Below are 13668 nucleotides of genomic sequence, written 5' to 3'. Positions count from 1 at the left end.
AATGATAGTTGTTCGTGAGTCCCTTGTTAAATGAATTAAACTGCCTGCTGTTCTTCAGAAAAATCCTTTAGGTCCCACTAGTCATTTTGTTTTTCAGCATTTTTGTGTATTTGAACCCATTTTAACAGTAACTGTATGAGTTTGAGATCCATCTTTTCACACTGAGAACAACTGAGGAACTCACATGCAACTATTACTAAAGGTTTAAATGCTCACTGATTCTCCAGAAGGAAAAAAAAATGATACATTAAGAGTCAGGGGTGAAAACATTTTGATTAGAACAGGGGGTCGAACTCCACTCCTGGAGAGCTGCAGCCCTGCAGAGTTCAGCTCCAACCCTAATTAAAACTCACCTGGCTGTAGCTTTCTGGTAACCCTTCATACCTTGATTAGCTTCTTCAGGTGTGTTTGATTATGGTTGAAGCTAAACTTTGCAGGGCTGCGGCTCTCCAGGAACGACGTTTACTGCCCCTGAATTAGAAGATCAGGGTTAATTTAAAGGATAACTATTGCCAAAATGCAACCTGGGCTGTTTTTTTTTTTTTTACTGTAAACGAGACAAACTTATATCTAAAAGCATAATTACGACAAACGAGCCGTTTTTGAGATTGACCGTGATTTAGTTTTGTGGTCAGTGGCCGGTGAATGGGAATACTAGGGGCATAAATTTGAGCGCATCAAAATCGATATTTTTATACCACTAAGAAGGTTCGACACACCATGAAACTTTGATCGAAGTATTGCCTGGGTCTCTACACATGAACTTGAGCATTGAGAACATTGTTTGTGTACACAGTTTACTAAAAAGAAAGGTTTTGAACAACTCACTTTCACTGTTTGAGTTTCCGCTCGCGGCCGTCTTGCCAGTCAAGAGGTGTTGATCTCCGAATGCGAATGAATGGACTCCATAGGACGAAATATTAGGCTTATATGAGGCTCTTTTTACAACTAGAAGGTTAATATTGTTTTTCACTTGCGACAAAACAATGAATTAGCCGTGCATTTATATGCAAATATGCTTTAGGAGCTATCCATCCTCGCATTCGGAGATCAACACCTCTTGACTGGCGAGACGACCGCATGCGGAAACCCAAACAGTGTAAGTGAGTTGTTCAAAAACTTTCTTTTTAGTAAACTCTGTGTACACAAACAATGCTCTCAATGCTTGAGTTGTTCATGTGTAGAGACCCAGGCGATACTTCGAGCAAAGTTTCATGGTGTGTCAAAAAAATAAAAATATCGTTTTTGATGCGCTCAAAGTAATGCCCCTAGTATTCCCGTTCACCGGCCATTGACCACAAAACGAAATCACGGTCAATCTCAAAAACGGCTCGTTTGTCGTAATTATGCTTTTAGATATGTTTGTCTCGTTTACAGTAAAAAAAAAAATAAATAAAAAAAATAAGCCCAGGTTGCATTTTGGCAATAGTTATCCTTTAACTTATTATGTCTTCAGGGAAACATGCATCTTCTGTAAATAGCTTCAGAATGGCAGTACTAAATGGAAAAAAATAAGCAAAATAAGAAAAATGTACTCATCTTCATTCTGTTCAACAGTTTACACCCTTGGCTCTTAATGCATAGTTTTTCTTTCTGGAGCATCAGTGAGCATTTTAACCTTCTGTAATAGTCATATATGAGTCGCTTAGTTGTCCTCAGTGTGAAAAGATGGATCTCAAAATCATACAGTCATTGTTGGAAAGGGTTCAAATACACAAAAATGCTGAAAAACCAAAGAATTTGTGGGACCTGAAGGATTTTCAGTTTAACTGTTTAGGACAAATAAGGGAATCATGAAGAACTGACACTAAACAGAATTATTCAAGTAACAGCACAGTATGTGTAAACTTTTGACCATTTGAGTCAGTTCAACTACTATTTTCTGTTGTTGACTATATGTAAACGTCTTTTACGTGAAAATATAAATATGTGTTTTATATAATCCCTCTTTTTTTGGTAAAATAATAAACATTCTGCAGATTCTGCAAGGTGTATGTAAACTTTCGACCTCAACTGTAGGTTTAGAACAACTTTAGAGTAAATAAATGATGACAAAGTTTTCTTTTTTGGCTCAAATAGCCCCTTAAGTGTGAACATTCTCCAGACAAAAGCAGTGAGTGATTTTTCCCCTTTTCTCCGCTGTTTGTTTATTATTGATGACATCATAGACAGCGGCAGCTCTAATAGTCTGCATTCAAACTAGTGCAAAATCCATTGACATATGAGATGTTTTGTCTTGTCTACTTAATGCCATAGGACTTAACTGACTGTTTACATTAATTTTCGCATCATAAAAGCATTGTCAGATGCAAGCGCATTTAACCACTTTTTACGCACCAGAGCCACATGCAGCGAGCTTTGCACAAACCACATTTGTCAGCATGTGAATGCAGTCATCTGTCAATAAGCAAGCTTTGTGTATTGATTATATTCTGCATTCCAGAAGGCATAATGATGCCTTCATAGGGAATTTGAATGGGGGAAGTACTGAAGTACTAGTGAAAAGCATGCATTTCCTGCAGCATATATGCAGTGCAGTGAGACACAAGATTGTTCTTATCATTCGCCTTCAACCTTTAAGAACTTAATGTACGTTTAGACACTTGTTCGAGATTTTTTGTGTGGTGTGGATATGAAATTGACAGCAAGAAGAATACAGCTGTCTCTAGCTCACAATAAAGTGCCATTGCTCGTCTGTGGTTAAGAACTAAACTCAGAATTGATTCTGAAATTCTAAGAATCGATTCAGAAGTGCGAGTTGCTTTTTCTCACACCTTTTTATCTCTACATAGGTATTCATTTACTGACATAGATGGGAATTGAGTTGAGCTGCCCTATCAGGACAGCCTGACCTGGATGAACTTTTTTTTTCCCTCGTTCGCTATGTAATATTAATCATCCTACATGTATAGCATCATTCTACATGTATGTCATTGGAAACCGCTGGGAATGTCTATGACCCTGACAGTGCATTTGACAAGCAAATAATTCCATTTATATGCAAACGTTTATTTGAATGAAAATCTATTCTGTCATCCTTAAAGGGATAGTTTCATTTCACCCAAAAATGAAAATTTGATGTTTATCTGCTTACCCTCAGGGCATCCAAGATGTAGGTGACTTTGTTTCCTCAGAAAAACACAAACAAAGATTTTTAACGAAAACCGATGCAGTCTACCAGCCATATAATTGATGTGGATGGGCACCAAACCTTTAAAAGTAAACAAAAACATGCACAGACAAATCCAAATTGCACCCTGCGAGTCGTGACGATACACTGATGTCCTAAGACACGAAACGATCGGTTTTTGCGAGAAATTGAACAGTATTTATATCATGTTTTACCTTTGATACACAGCCACGTCCATCTGTCCTGAGCACGAGCATAGCATCCGGCTCATTACATGGCGTAGTATACGCAAACGCCGTAAGGGGAAATCAGTGAAAAGTCCCGGATGAGTTTGCGCAAGCAAACGTAATCTTTTAGCTTTAAATCGGTTTGAACAATCAGGATAAGCGCAAGTAATTACCGTTTTGAATAGCCGCTATACCCACAATCTCTGTGCTCTATGTAAACAATGAGTGTTGTATTCATGCGACAGATCGCTTCCGGCGTTTACGTATTCTACGTCAGAGCACGTTCACATGTCACGAGCCGGATGCTAAACTCGTTCTCAGTACAGATGGACGTGGCTGTGTATCAAAGGTAAAAAATGATATAAATACTGTCTGATCGTTTCGTGTCTTAGGACATCAGTGTATCGTCACGAGTTGCAGGGTGTAATTTGGAAAGGTTTGGTGCCCATGCACTCATATTATTTGGCTGGCAGACTGCACTGGTTTTCGATAAAAATCTTTGTTTGTGTTCTACTGAGAAAACAAAGTCACCTGCATTTTGGATGCCCTGGGGGTGAGCAGATAAACATCAAATTTTCATTTTTGTGTGAACTCTCCCTTTAAAACCTACCGTCCACAATGATAAATGCTGCACCGATTAAAACTAATGTGGCATTTCCATTAGTAATCCTCACAATGCATGTTTTCCTTAGCTCATGCTAATACATAATTTTACAGTAGCCTAGCAGCTTTTTATGATCCTTTTTCTATTAATTCCCATGTCTAATCACCACAAATTCCCATGTGCAATGAGAATAAATTACACCTGGACATAATTAATGCTGAGTGTATGAAAGTGTAGGGCTGAACATAATCATTCCATGATGGCTGCACAAAGTCATTTATGTCATTTGTTTAATTATTGGATGAAAGAAAAAAAAAATGATTTGTACAAAATATTTTGTCAGCGCTTCAGTTCATAATAAATCATTATTTAATTAGAACTATTTATTTTTTAGGGTTTATTTTAAGCTGCAGACTAATTTCTGCATATTATTTTTTTTATTTTGTTTGTTGCATATTTTAATTTATTTACTAAAAACTAAAAAGCTCAAATTAAAGCCATCAAAGTTTAAAAACAATAATAATATAAGTTAATATAAAATAAATATGAACTAACTAAATCAATTCTTTCTTTCTTCATTCCTGTTGGTCAGTCTTTCTCTTATTTGGTCTATTTCTCTTTCTTTCTTTCTTTCTTTCTTTCTTTCCTGTTGGTCAGTGTTTCTCTTATTTGAAAAAAAAAAAAAAAAAATAGTATATCAGCAATACTCTCGACTCACATTTACATTATGAAAGTTCAGCATGGATGTTCTTCCCATGTTTTTGAATCCCTCTGCACTTGTAGTTCCTGTCTAGAGACCCATATCAGAGTTCCTGCCCGTGCAGCATCTCACTGTCCCCACTCTTGACTGTATATCTGGGCCCGGAGATAATGTGTGACATCGGCCCCGTTAGAACCAGGGTTGGAAATCCATCACTGTGGACATGCCTCATTGGCTCTCACCTCGTGCGGGACAAACTCCCAGACAAAGAAGGCCAAGTAAAAATTACAGGGGGTTCAGAAGTACGGCAGTCACCCGAGGCAGCCGTGGAGGATAACTAACGACAGCCAGGCCGACTCTCACTTTGTTTTGCCTTTGAACAGCTAAGCTCTTCTCCACTGCTAGCCTGAGGCTGTTTGGAGGCGAGCTAGTGGAGTATGGGTGTTTGGCTGTGCCACAGCAAGAAGAGGACATGGACAAACAGAGGATTTCTGATGACACTCTTGCTGGAGACAAATGGTTACAGATGGTTACTGACAAAATAGCCTGTCACCCAATGTAAACACGTGTAATGAGTGTAATTTGTGACATCATAACCTTGGGAAAAAACGTATTTAGTTTATTGAACCCCACAGGTGGGGCGCACCATCCCTGGTGGTGTATGTTGTGTGAGCTTAGCAGCGCTATATAAATCATTCTCAGGCAATTCTCGTGCTTATCAGTTTGTGAGCACCGGAGAGGGATTTTAGCATATATAGGCCTACTGTAAAACACAGCAATCGAGGATTTATTTTCTGGATCTCCGACTGGGCACCGCATTTTGTTATTTATGAGCACTGAATCAATATTTATTGTGCATAAAGGAGCAATATTCCCATTCTGAATGTCTAAACATTAAAAGAACAGCCTAAGAAAGCATACATACACAAACTGTAGAGGGAACAGATTATCACATTCTTATTTAAGGTGATATTACATATTGTATTCTGGTTGCCGGCTTTGTTGATGTTTACAAAATGGAAGGCTATTATTGTAGTAGCGTGTTTTAAATTCACAACAGGCTTGGCACTGAATGGAGACTTTTAAATATTGCATTGCGCCTTATGGGGTGGAAGCACACATGGTGCATTGCACTGCAAGGAGTCTGTCTGTCTTTCTGTCTTTCTTTCCTTCTTTCTTTCTTTGGGTCTATCTCTCTTTTCTTTCTTTCATTTAGTCAACCTTTCTTTTGGTAGGTCAGTCTTTTTTCTTTCTTCATTTCCTTTCCTTTCCTTTCCTTTCCTTTCCTTTCCTTTCCTTTCCTTTCCTTTCCTTTCCTTTCCTTTCCTTTCCTTTCCTTTCCTTTCCTTTCCTTTCCTTTCCTTTCATTTCCTTTCCTTTCCTTTCCTGTCCTGTCCTGTCCTGCCCTGCCTTGCCCTGCCCTGCCCTGCCCTGCCCTGCCCTGTATTTTCCTTTCCTGTCCTGTCTTTTCCTTTTCTTTCTTTCTTTCTTTCTTTCTTTCTTTCTTTCTTTCTTTCTTTCTTTCTTTCTTTCTTTCTTTCTTTCTTTCTTTCTTTCTTTCCTTCTTTCTTTCTTTGGGTCTATCTCTCTTTTCTTTCTTTCATTTAGTCAACCTTTCTTTTGGTAGGTCAGTCTTTTTTCTTTCTTCATTTCCTTTCCTTTCCTTTCCTTTCCTTTCCTTTCCTTTCCTTTCCTTTCCTGTCCTGCCCTGCCCTGCCCTGCCCTGTATTTTCCTTTCCTGTCCTGTCTTTTCCTTTTCTTTCTTTCTTTCTTTCTTTCTTTCTTTCTTTCTTTCTTTCTTTCTTTCTTTCTTTCTTTCTTCCGTCCGTCCGTCCATTCATCCATCCATCCATTCAGTTAGTCTTTCTTTCTTGCTTTCTTTCTTGCTTTCTTTCGTGTGCGCATGCGTGGCGTTTTGCTGCATGAGTGTGTGGAGAGCGTGTGCGGTGAGTCTGAGCGTCTTTTGCGAGTTTATGGTCGCTGAACCATAAGCAAGCGCTTTATTTATTTATTTTTTCTCCAATTATATTTTCTTTTCTCTTTTCTTTTCTTTCTTGAGTATTTTTTGTTAGTTTAAAGTTAGTTTTGGCAGGATTGCGCTCCGGGCCGTGTGCTACCTGTTTAGGCAGCATGACGGCTCCGGATTCGCGGGTGCTTAGTGCACTCACCCGGCGTCATGCCGTGAAGGTGGCGTCTGTATCTAGTATAGAGGAATGTTGTATGGCTATAGGAGAGGTTGTGGGCCATGACTGTATTGTGTCGGCATCAAGAATGAACAATGCAACTGTCATATTTCTAAACACTGTAGACAAAGCAAATGCAAAAGCTAAGTTGGCTATTTATTGTAGCAGGAAAAATAAGATTGAACAGAAACCTGGGCAAAATGTTACTGTCTTGTTTTCAGCTTTTGTAAAATCTAGAGTGTTGATCGATTTTAAATTTTACAAAGCTATGGATGATCTTCTGTCTTTTGAACAAAAATGGTGTTTTAAAGGAGCATTATGTTCTGTGATTGAAAGTGAATTAGTTTTTTCACATTTCCTGTAGTTTCTTTTTTTGTTGAGGTGATGATTTTCTTTTGAGTTCTTGTTTATGTGATTTTGTAATAAAGAGCATTTCAAATTCAATTCTTTCTTGCTTTCTTTCTTTCTTTCTTCCTGTCCTGTCCTGTCCTGTCCTGTCTTTTCCTTTCCTTTTCTTTCTTTCTTTCTTTCTTTCTTTCTTTCTTTCTTTCTTTCTTTCTTTCTTTCTTTCTTTCTTCCGTCCGTCCGTCCATCCATCCATCCATTCAGTTGGTCTTTTCTTTCTTTCTTTCTTTCTTTCTTTCTTTCTTTCTTTCTTTCTTTCTTTCTTTCTTTCTTTCTTCCTGTCCTGTCCTGTCCTGTCCTGTCTTTTCCTTTCCTTTTCTTTCTTTCTTTCTTTCTTTCTTTCTTTCTTTCTTTCTTTCTTTCTTTCTTCCGTCCGTCCGTCCATCCATCCATCCATTCAGTTGGTCTTTTCTTTCTTTCTTTCTTTCTTTCTTTCTTTCTTTCTTTCTTTCTTTCTTTCTTTCTTTCTTTCTTTCTTTCTTCCTGTCCTGTCCTGTCCTGTCTTTTCCTTTCCTTTTCTTTCTTTCTTTCTTTCTTTCTTTCTTTCTTTCTTTCTTTCTTTCTTTCTTTCTTTCTTTCTTCCGTCCGTCCGTCCGTCCATCCATCCATCCATTCAGTTGGTCTTTCTTTCTTTCTTTCTTTCTTTCTTTCTTTCTTTCTTTCTTTCTTTCTTTCTTTCCTGTCCTGTCCTGTCCTTTCCTTTCCTTTTCTTTCTTTCTTTCTTTCTTTCTTTTTTCTTCTTGTTGGTCAATCTTTCTCTCGTTTGATATATGTTCTTTCTTTCTTTCTTTCTTTCTTTCTTTCTTTCTTTTTTCTTTTTTTTCTTTTTTCCTTCTTCCTTTGATCTGTCTTCTTTCTTTTGGTCTTTCTTTTCCTTTTCTCTTGTTTGGTCTTTCTTTCTTTCTTTCTTTCTTTCTTTTTTCTTTTTTTTCTTTTTTCCTTCTTCCTTTGATCTGTCTTCTTTCTTTTGGTCTTTCTTTTCCTTTTCTCTTGTTTGGTCTTTCTTTCTTTCTTTCTTTCTTTCTTTCTTTCTTTCTTTCTTTCTTTCTTTCTTCTTTTTTCCTTCTTCCTTTGATCTGTCTTCTTTATTTTGGTCTTTCTTTTCCTTTTCTCTTGTTTGGTCTTTCTTTCTTTCTTTCTTTCTTTCTTTTTTCTTTTTTTTTTCTTTTTTCCTTCTTCCTTTGATCTGTCTTCTTTCTTTTGGTCTTTCTTTTCCTTTTCTCTTGTTTGGTCTTTCTTTCTTTCTTTCTTTCTTTCTTTCTTTCTTTCTTTCTTTCTTTCTTTCTTTCTTTCTTTCTTCCGTCCATCCATCCATCCATCCATCCATTTAGTTGGTCTTTCTTTCTTTCTTTCTTTCTTTCTTTCTTTCTTTCTTGTTTCTTTCTTTCTTTTAGTGTTTCTCTTGTTCAGTCTATCTCTTTTTTCAGTTTCTTTCTGTTTATCACTTTCTTTCATTCCCAATTACATTTCTTTATTTATTTCCCACCAATCCAGCTTAATTACTGTATTTATTTGATAATTGCTCCCATCTGTTTCATTTGTTTCCCGAGATGGACATCCTTTGTATGAAATGGTCTTCCCCCAGACAAATAATGAAGTCCAGAATTAATGGAATGGTATTGTCTTTGTCTGTTCCTGGCATTGCCCAAATGTCACCAACCCTCAGGGAGATAGATGAGCGATTCATCCATTAGTGAAATACCACCTCTCCTCTCATCTCTGTTAGCACAGCAGCATGAAAAGATGGCATATACGCATATTAATGCACACTTCTTTATTGTGCTATTGATCAGGGATTACTGAAAGCAGCCACTCACATCCAAACTGCGGCTTCCTCTCTCACTCTCTTATCCCATTACACGCAGTGTCGTAAATCAGTCTTGGCTGTCAAAACTTCCTTCCCAAACAGTCTTTCGAAATCCCAAACAACTCAATTAAAACATCTGCTTGCCAGACGATCGTAATGTAAGTTTAATAATTTGTCTGAGTAGCCTGAGTTATTTATTCAGTCATAGACAGATGTGTATGTGACAGCATGACTTTTGATGACGCGTTTGTGTACGTGCATGTACGTGCTTGCTCTCATGCACATATGCATGTGTGTCTCCAAAGAAATCCCGTAACGGGGCAATCATCTAGAAGCCAACCCCCATGCCAATTATCTGTCAGATTATGAAAAGTATGGTTTGTGGTTTTAATCTTACGGAATGCCATTCAGCAATTTCCCTGTGCACAACAAGGGGAAGATAAATTAATCAAAGAGATAGAAAATCAATTTGGCTCCCCAACTGTCATTTCGGATCACCTCGCAAAGCTCTTTTCTCCCAACTCGCCGTGATGCTGATGCAAATGGTAGAGCCCCGCCGGAGATGCCTAATGCTGGGCTTGCAGCCTAACAGCCTCTGTGTGGATGGGAGTCGAGGAGTCAGTTAAGGTTTGGGAGGATAAAGCTTCTGTGGCTTCCTACTTGCATTTCACGCATGACCCACAGCACTCTGGAAATAACCACATTACATCACAGGGCTGGCACGGTGATGCGCTGCCAAAATGAATTGAAACCGGAGTGAAGGGGGGAAGAAATCGAGAGCAGCGTGCAATGGCTGGGGTCTCTGGGAGGATTTGCTATAAATGTACAACACACTCTCATTGAAAAACGTCATGTAAGCGACTTATATCCTGCACCAACAAAGCATTGTTTCAGAATATTCAGTTAGTTTATCCAAGGCCAAACTTTTAGGGTTACCCAAGGCCTGATGAAGACCTGTCTGGTCAAAATGTTATTTTATTTTTGACATAGAATATAATTTTCACATGGAATATAATCATACTGGTTTATTTATTTTATTTATTTATTTTTTTCAATAAAGTCCAAAAACAAAACAAAACAAAAAACTACCCAGGTGAAAACAAACAAACAAAGTACACTTTATTTCAATACATTTAGTACACTTATAAAATGCATTTAAAGTGTAGGTACCACTTGCAGTACACTTGAAATCAATGTAAGTGTTTAAGGGCTATTTAGTGCATTTATATTAAGTGTACTTAAAGTCCCCTGTAGTCAAAAAATGTATATAAATATATATAAATGTATTAATCTTTTATCATCAAAATTACATATTTAATTTTTTTTTCTTGTGAAAATAATTTTCTCTCTAAATTTAAGTTTTGGTTTTGTGCTAGTAATCCTATTGGTATATTTTGCATGCTAATGAAATGAATCTTGATTTTCACTACAGGTGGACTTTAATACCAAAGTTGGGAAAATGTACTTATAGTAAGTTAGTAATATATTTTAATACAATCAATTGAATTTAAATGTAGGCTTACTATGCAAAAGTATACTCAGATTGAACAATTTTTTAAAGCATTCAAAGTATATTTTTAAGAAATACAGTAATAAAACTCTTATAAACCTCTGCATATTTTTGCAGTATACTTTATTTCAATGCTATGGAAGCCTTTTTCCGCCACTGAATAAAAAAATAAAAGAGGTTATTGCGAGTTTCTGACTTTTTTCTCAGAATTGTGTGATATAAACTACAATTGTGAGTCCTAAAGTCAGAATTGCGGGATATAATCTCACAATTGAGAGAAATAAAGTTAGAATTGCAAGACATAAACTCGCAATTCTGACTTTGTTTTCTCGCAATTGCGAGTTTACATCTCGCAATACTGACTTTTTTCAGAATTGTGAGATAAAAAAAAATTGTGTGATATAAACTTGCAATTGCGAGTTATGAAGTCCAGTTCTAAGGAGAAAAAAAGACTGATATGTTTACAGAATTGCGATTTTATGTCTCACAATTCTGACTTAACTCAATTGCAAATTTATTTCTCAGAATTGCGAGTTTACAACCCCTGGCAAAAAGTATGGATACAGATATGACACAAAACAATTTTGTTTATTAATTTAACATTCTGGTTATGTGAAACATACCTCAAATGAGATTAAGCTCTTTTAATTAAAGGAAAATTATTTTACATATCAAGTATAGGAAAAAAATTATGGAATCATTCAATGTTGAGGAAAACAAACATGAAATCATCAACCAAAAACACAATTAGTACTTTGTTGCTCCTCTTCTGTCATTTATGGACTTCATTAATGAAAAACAATATTCTTCATCAAACTGGATCCAACTTTCTTGAATAGCGGTTGATGGATCAGCTTTGCAAGATGAATCCCAGTTTTTCAATTTCAATCGAACTGAGATCCGGGCTGTGTGCTGGCCATGTCATTGAGTTGATTTGCCATTCTTGAAGAAAAGCCTCAACACTCTTTGCTCTGTGGCAAGGTGCATTATCATACTAACATCATCTCCAAACTTTTTTCTATTGATGGAATGAGAAAAATGTCCAAAGTTTCCAACGACTGCCATTTCCCCTGGTCTTTTACCAGACATCACTTTCATTCAATCATCCACACTCCATGCCTTCTTCTCTTTAGCACACTCCAATTGTGTTTTCTTTTGTTTATGTGTTAATGCTGGTTTTCATTTGGCCTTTCTATATATATATCTCATTTCATTCAGCCGGTTTCTTACAGTTATGTCATACACATTGACTCCTTTTTCTGCCCATTTGTTTCGTTGTGCATTTTCTATTTTCAAGGCAAATTGCTTTAAGTTTTCTATCTTGACGCTTTGATGTCTTCCTTGATCTGCCTGTATGTTTTCATTTTTTAGTCTTTCCATTTTGTTTATACTTACACCAAATTTTAGAAACAACTTCCAACTTAGATCCAGCTTCTTTTGCTACACTCCATTATGGATTTCCATCTTGAAGGAGTTTTATAATCCTTTCCATCATTTCAACTGACAGCTTTCTTGTTGGGGACATGGTTCAACATTGAATGATTTCATGTTTTTTTCCTCTCTTTGATATGGAAAATAATTTTCCATTAATTCAACTATTTTATTTTATTTTTTTAGGTATGTTTCACATAACCAGTGTGTTGAATAATTAAACAAAAATAGTTTTGTGTCATATCTGTGATTTATTTATTTGTTTTAAAGTACATCTTCTAAGTGTAGTGATTCAATAATATTTGCCAGGGGTTGTACTGTATATCTTGCAATTCTGACTTTATAACTTTCAATTGGAGTTTATATTTAAGAATTCTGAGTAGAAGTCAGAACTGCAAGTTTGTATCATGCAATTCCAGGAAAAAAAAATCACAATAACCTTTTTTTTATTATTCAGTGGTGGAAACAGGCTTCCATACAATGCAGTATTAGTTTAATTAGCAGTACTTTTTGAACTGAAATACTACTTAAGTAAAAAATATACATTCATTAGTGTATTTATAGTGTATAACTTTTACAAAATAAGAATGTACTACAAATGTACTTGCTTGTATTTAAGTTATAAATTTTTAGTGCATTCAAGTATACTTTATTTCTACCTGGTTATTTATGCATAACCCTAACCCCAACAAATTAAAGTGGTTTTGAGAAAGCTCATTCAATAGATGTGCATTTTAAAACCGAATTGAGAACAGCAGAGGCCTTTCATAATCCACAACTTTTGCTAAACTTTCTTTTTCTAAGCTACAGCATTGTTCCCTCTCTTCCTCACTGCATAATACATGATCGATCAGATTTTTTTATGGCAGTCACCGAGAACAAAAATTACCCTGCTGTGAGATAAAGGGAAGTGAGGATGACGCACATCATGCTCAGATGACACCAACAGGAGGCGCCATGCAGAGTTTCCTTTCACAATTTCTGGCCTTAAATGTAGACAGACTGTTTGGCAGCACATACACACCGCTCGAGAGTGCCAGCGTCAGCAAACACACACATACCCCACACACAGACAGACAGTAGCACCCCCTTACATTCATCACATCCTCTCACTCAGGCACAGAGAAGGCCAGTCCGCTTGGTATAACAAAACAAGCAGCAGCCTGTCTCCGCTCATCTCTCTCTGACCTTAAACAACAGCCAAAGTCTACATTGTTTACATGGACCTTCTCAAGGCCTGAAATATGTCAGTAGGATAATGAGAGGTTGTTGCTCTCGGAGAACTCCTGAATCCAGTGGGTTAATGTGTTTGTTAAAGTAGTGCAGTAAACTTACCCGCACATGGCCCCAAAGGTCAAGCAAACCACTCTGAGGATCTCTGTCCATCTCTGCTTTCGGTGGAAGTGATTGAAAAGAATCAAATTCTCATCCAAAACAAAAACAAGCTAGCATCATAGATTCTATTCAATCACATGAATAGGTTCTGTTCTAAAATGAATGAGCTGGCCAGGCGAATCTGACGGTGCCTGTAAAAATGATCTGGGTCAGATTTTACTTTAAAATCTTATTGTAAAACTACTAGTAGTAGTAATAAGAATAGGATTTAGAATAATGGTAATAAGAATAATAAAAATAAACATACTTATACTTGACATTAATATATATATATAT

The sequence above is a fragment of the Garra rufa genome, chromosome 16 (assembly GCF_049309525.1).
Source record: "Garra rufa chromosome 16, GarRuf1.0, whole genome shotgun sequence".
Lineage (NCBI taxonomy): Eukaryota > Metazoa > Chordata > Actinopteri > Cypriniformes > Cyprinidae > Garra > Garra rufa.
Note: the sequence above shows the minus strand (reverse complement) of the source record.